Source organism: Brassica napus, chromosome C5, assembly GCF_020379485.1.
Source record: "Brassica napus cultivar Da-Ae chromosome C5, Da-Ae, whole genome shotgun sequence".
NCBI lineage: Eukaryota > Viridiplantae > Streptophyta > Magnoliopsida > Brassicales > Brassicaceae > Brassica > Brassica napus.
Window position 1 is genome coordinate 48,250,923 of NC_063448.1, and position 7,387 is coordinate 48,258,309.

Here is a 7,387-nt window from a genome sequence, read left to right on the forward strand (position 1 = left end):
TTTTTTTAAAATTTTTTTCTTAATTACATAATTTGTTTACTAATAAACTGATCTCATTTTAAAAAATATTTTAGGTCAAAAAATTATTTATCGCATAAAAACCTAACGTGTAGGTCGAAGAATCTCATGCCTACTATTTGGTTACAATGAAACTATGTCAGCTCGGTTTTATATCATGATTTAGCAATTTAAAAGTTAATTATGGTTATGAGAAGTTTACGTTCACGTGCCAATCCTATCTATCTTCGATATTTTTCTCTTTTTTGTGTCATTTTGGTTATTGCTCGATATAAATATTGATTTTTGAGTTTATTCTTATTTCTTTCTTTTATTTTGGCCTGAGATTTAGAAAATGTTTAATATTCAAAATTGTTAAAGAGATACATACTTAGGTTAAGATTTGCACCTTCTGAATAATAAATACTTATTTTATATTTTTCTGCATAATATGAAATAATAAAATAATAATTATATATTAAATAACTAAGAAATCAATTACTATTATGTAATAAATTGGCTTGCACATATAAATCAAATGACCGCTCTTGTTTATTCGCAACCGTTTTAGAATAAATAAATAAAAACAATCATTCTTATCTATCGTATATGATATATAATTAAATTTAAACGATATGAAGTATATATATATATATATATATTAACATAAACACCTATTAAAATAAAATTATTTATTCATATGATTTTATTATCATTGTATCTTGTTATAAAAAAAAATTAAACATTGATAACAAAAGTTTATGTGAGACTTTTAACAGCGTCAGTAATTTATACTCGTTTTGAAAAGTTCAAAATACAACATATACAAAAAAATCTAAAATTTTAATATATGATTAATGTAATTGTGTAATTTATTTTAATAGTAAAGAATTAAACAAAAATGATAGAAAACATACATATTATTAGCAAATCTTCATTATTTAAAATCATTAATTACTATATATATCATAATCACATTAGGTAATTCCGTAGGTTTTATTTAAGAAAATAATATATAATAAATAGCCACCATGATTTAGTTAATATCATATGATATGATATCATATAGTTGGTATTAAATGTTACTAGTGAGATATAAAAATCTAATTGGACCAACATGTTTTTCAATTTCAATGTGAGACTGACACGTATGATTAATTAACTACCTTATTGATTGACATATAAGCAAGATATTTTTTTTAATTATTACAAAATTGAGATTACATCTTTTCAAATGTTCCTCAATTAATATATAGAGGATAATAAAGATACCTCTAAATCCTAATTTATAAATATGGGTCCACGTACCGTTGAACACGGTTGTCTCATGGAACTCATATGGTATTTTTAAATATAGTCACACTTTTTGTTTACCATGACCAAGAAAAATCCAAGTATTTTTCAGCTATGTGAATCTAACATGTACACAACATTGCATTGAGATTATCGAATTCGAAGGTCACCTTAAAAGACACTTATAAACTAACATGTATACAACATTTTTGTAACATGTACACAACATTGGACGATGAGAAAGACCAATTCATAATTTAAACATCCTTTTTCTAATTTATCTACAACAAAGTAAAACTGAAATGTTTGATTGATCATGTGATTGTGACAGGATGTGTGTAAGCGATGAAGGATTGAAGTTAAGTCATTGATATACATTAGGAGCAGACCATATAAAAGATGACCGGAAAAAGATCAATACATATTGACTTGTGAAAGTGAGGTAAACTACAAAAATTCTGGAAAATTTCTGTCTTTTGTCATTTTCATCTATGATGCACGGGGACGGCATATCATTGACGTCTCGCGTACCAGCGGCGTTTCAGGGACGGGGACGGCGCGGGGACGGTGTGGGAACGTTTCCAAAACGTTTCAGAGAGGCTGGGGACGGCAAAGGTTTCTGGGGACGGCATGGTTAGGTTTTGGAAACGTTTCCGAAACGTTTAGGATGTATAGTCGGCATAATTTTGTAAAATTTTAATTATTTACTTTTTCATACTCTTTTTATTTGGATAACAATTGAAAAAAAGGGAAACACGTCTTGTATAAAACGATTAGGGTTATAAACTTTTAATCCATCTTCTCTTAATCTTAATCAAGCTCTTATTCTTCATCTTTCTCACATCTAAGAAAAACACAGTAAGCATATCACAAACTCTGGTTTTGGTTTTTCAATGCTCACGTAAAAGAAAGTCTTAGATAATATTAATATTAGATAGTATTTGGTTTGTTTCATGTATGTAATGTACGTATGTGTTTTTTGGTTTGTACGTAAAAGAAGAGTATTAGACTTCTTTATGTTTATGTTTTTCTTACGTGTGTGTTGTTTATATAATACAAGCTTCTCACAATTTTTTTTTTCCAGGTTATGACTTCTTAAGGAGCAAGTGATAATGTTGACAATGCTTCTGAAGAAGCTCCATTATGGAACTACGTGACTAAATTAGAGAAATCAGGAGCAAAAGGAGTTACTTGGAAATTTAAGTGCAATATGAGATTTATGCTTTGGTTTTAATATTTATATATACACATTTATATACATACATATATATATATTTAGACGTATCCATGCCGTACCCGTATCTATAAATTTTAGATTTAGCCGTTTCCCGTCTCCGCCCCCGTCCCCGTATCTGTCCCCGTATCCGTCCCGGTGCAACATAGATTTTCATCACAACTTCAGAAGAGTATTGATGATGCTTTAGACAATCAAAACTAAAGACGAAACGCGATTCTAAGAATACATAATAGATTATTGAACAAAAAAAAAAAAAAGAATATATAATAGATTGATTATAAATTTTGTTTAGTGATGTCTAGAAATAATCATATTTTTTGAATGGGTTGTACCAAACATTATTGTTAGTCATACGACCAAACTGCATATTGATATAGTAGTGTTATTACTTTCTTCATACTTAATCGTTAACTAGACCCTGATCCGCGCACCAGCGCGGATTTGAATTTTTGGTTTTTGGTTATTTATTTAACTAAATAATGTATTTGTAATATTTGATGTATTATATTCACCAAATAAATAATTTTTTTGGCATCTTAAACCATCTATTTACGATGAATATTCCATATCATATAAAAAATTGAACAAATAGACGTAATTAGAGAATTGTTGACGATATATAAAAACAATAGTTATTAATGTAAAATATGAAGAAATATTATATTATGACTTAGTATGGTATAAAAGATTATAAATTAGTTATACATGTTTAAAGAAAATAAAATGATTTTTAAACTTCTATGAAAAATTTAATATATAAAAAAGGGCGATGAATTAGTCATCAAATTGTAAATAATTTCATAATTTTATTAATAATAAATTATTTATAGTCTTTGTTTTTCGTCAAGATAATTATTAAATATCCATAACATTAATATGTTAAAAGGCCATATTATGAAAGCCCATGTTGTAACCGTTTTTTTTCCGGGAAGTGTAACAAAAAAAAAATTACATTTAACTCTTCGTTTTGTTTAAGTTTGTGTCGGTAAAAGATTTAAAAAAATCTCTCTATCTTTTTCAATGTTCAATTTGAAGCTTATTATGCGGAAATCATACGCAAATATAGGCAATTGGTTGGAATCTCTATATCTTTATATTCTTATAAATTTTAAATTTATTGTTTCCTCTTCTGCAAGCAAATCAATTACCGAAGTAGTAGATCAAATGGTTGGAATCAAATCTATTCTTATAATTAGTGTAATTATGGTTACAATTTCTATATTTAATAGGTACATTAAAGATACGACATTGAAGATATTTTGTTTTGATTAATAGAAGATATTAGATTTTGAGTTTGAATTTATTGATTTGTTTTTTTTATAAAGCTTAGAAAATCAATGGGATGATTGGTTAGTTGATACATCCTATAAAGAAAACGAAAACTATATGTGGTTTGAATATTGTACATCGATCGATGCATGATGTAAGTTGACTATATAAAACTTGAACATGATCATTTCAAACTAAAGTATAGGTAGGTTATATGCATTTGTTATATTGTAGTTAATATATTTTAAATATTACATAAGTCTGATTCACGTTTTCGTAAAAATAAAATTCAAGTTCATTATTGGGCCGTACTCGTACGTAATAAACTACGTTAAATATGATGTATTTTTAGGCTCATTTAATGACATTAAGGAAAACTCATTAATTTAACTGGAAAAGACAAGCATTAAAATATTTATGTTTATTTAATGACATTAAGTTTAAATTTTATTAAGGAAAACTCATTAATTTAACTGGAAAATACAAGCATTAAAATATGTAGTTTAATTTAATTCTCAGTGGAATGGAAGTGTAAATAAGTTAGAAAATTTAGGATTATTTTTTAATGAGTACTTCTTTTTTAATAATAGAGATATAATCTTTGATGTCATGATGTAAAGACGCGGACAATTTTTGTGTTAAGTTATTTAATTTGCTTAGAGAATAAATTTTAGTCTATGATATATCCAAAGCTCTTGTAAAATGCTACATAAGCAATAAAATGATATTAGATGACGACACTTCAACAAGTTTTATATAATTAATACAAAGTTGATGTTACATTTTTTTAAAAGATCCTTAATTAATATATTGGGATATCATGCCTTGGTGCAAATTTTTTTTTGCGTATTAAATACAAAATTTACATATTTAACGCATAAAGAATTGCTTATCAAGATAAATATATTCGATATATACTTGTCAACTTTAGGAGGTGTTATTAGTTTATATATTTTGATTGATTTAGAAATTAATATAGTATTTATAAATCCAAGTAAAATATGTAAATCCGGAGTTTTCCCTCGGATTTGCGTCTTTGTATTTTTAACTAAAAGATCCAAACAAATCCATTCAAATCCATTATAAAATCAAATATATTAGTAAATCCGTGGGATTGAATAACACTTGATTTGATACAGAATTTATAAATCATTAAACCAATAACACATGATTTTAATACAGATTTGAAAATCATAAAACCAATAACACTAGATTTAGTTCGGATTTTCAAATCCATTAAAATACAACAACCAATAACCCCTACTAACGACCATAAATTTTTTATTCTTTCTTCTTATAAACCTATGTATATAATGAAAGTATATATTATAGGAGCATTTATTAAGATGAGTATTAATATCGTAAGATAATTACTAATGCCTTAACAACTTATTATGAATAATAAATTTGAATCCGTCATGATATCTAAATATCTAAATATAGGGGATATTGGCGTGTCATGCAATCTATTGTTTTTATATCCCCTTTTAATAGTTTTCTCATTATTCTGATTTTGGTCCAACATAATTATTATCCCCCTATATATTAAAAGAGAACACACTTTACTGATTTCTGCTGACATGACATTAATATAAAGCTTTTCAGGAAAATTGTTATAATTCTATTGGTCGATTTTTTTGAATTTTATTTTTCATTTATTTTAATCAATCGCTTATGTAGAAAAGCCCAAAACTATTGTCGATTTCGTTAAGCCCATATATAGCTAGAGGGATAATAATTATCGATTTAATTTAGGATTGGGCAAGATTTAGAACTAAGACAAATATTAAAAATTTTCCTTATTATTCAAACAGTAAACTTACGCATGTTGATATCATATTAAGTACATTTGCTTAGAAAATATTTTAATATTTCTAATTAGGTTGTTTGTTTTTAATAACTTACCTTTCTAATATGGATTACTTGCGCAAATTGAAATCATTAAATATGCAAATAACTTATTGACAAAATTTTTTTTTAATAACTTACCTTTCTAATATGGATTACTTGCGCAAGTTGAAATCATTAAATATGCAAATCACTTATTCACAATACACATTTAATATCTTTCTTTAAGCGTTTGATTTATTTATTATGCAAATTATTGTGCGTCGTTAATATGAGAAATAAATCGGCTGTATATATATAGAAAACAACCAAGGTCTTATAATGCAAATTCTTGAATGGCTCTACCGATCATGCGTCTCTCTTCTCCCAACAGGGCAAGAAAGGTCCTAACCAGGACGCCATGATTGTCTGGGAGGTGTGTTTGTTCTGTTAAAACCAATTTTGTTAATTAGTATGTGTACATTCTCATTAAATGTATTACTTCAATATAGTTCTTGTTGCTGTAAGTTCTATATAACTATCTTCGTTTACTTTCTAAAAGTATGTCATCAAATGTTTTACTCCAAGGACCATTGGTTTAATTGTCAAATATATAACCTTTTGAAGTTTTATCTTTTTAATAAGTTGTATAGGCTTAGTGTCACTCAGCTGAATATTTGTTTTTTTTTTAAATGTTTCAGAATTTTGGGTCAATGGAGGATACTGTATTTTGTGGTGTATTTAATGGACATGGTCCTTACGGTCACGTTATCGCAAAGAGAGTCAGGGATTTGCTTCCGCTCAAATTAGGCTCTCACTTGGAGTCCTATCTCTCCTGTGAGGAGGTTTTTAAAGAGATCAGCCTCAACACTGCTGACAGAATGACCTCTGACGGCCTTGTGCAAATATCTGCTAATGGTGAATCTGGAGTCTACAACAAGGATCAGGATATGGTTCAGATGCTGTTGACCTCGATTGTTAAAGCCTACAGATTCATGGACAAGGAATTGAAGATGCAAGTGGATGTTGATTGCTTTTGTAGTGGTACTACTACAGTTACTATGGTTAAGCAGGTAGATAGTTTGACCAAATATTCTCATGTTGTGTCTGAGTTTTGTTGCGAAAAGTCCTTTTCATTTGTATTTTTTTTTTGTTCTTTGGGTTATTTGGTTTAGGGTCAACATCTTGTTGTTGGAAACATTGGGGATTCAAGAGCAGTATTGGATACGAGGAATAAAGAGAATAAACTTGTTCCTTTTCAGTTAACTGAAGATCTCAAACCAGATGTTCAAGGTTATTTTACTGCTACATCTTCCTCTTCACAAAGGTTTTTATAACCAGTTCCATCATCCTTAAGTTCTTCTTACGGAACTACTGTGAGGAAACTTTAGTTTTAGCTTCTAAGCATTTGAGAAGATAATTTGGTTTTTATCAATTAAAGTTGGGAGTTTTGATGTTACCAGCTGAAGCAGCAAGGATAAAGAGATGCAGAGGACGTATATTTGCTCTCTGGGATGAACCAGGAGTTGCCCGCCTCTGGCTTCCTAACCACAACTCACCTGGTCTGGCCATGGCGCGTGCTTTTGGAGAATTTTGCCTTAAGGACTTTGGTCTCATTTATGTGCCTGACGTGTCCTACCGACGCCTCACTGAGAAAGATGAATTTGTTGTCTTGGCAACTGATTGGGTAAGAGATATCACACTGTCAATGAAATAGTATTAGTAAAAAGTCCAATAGTTCTAAATAAATGCATATAATAGAGG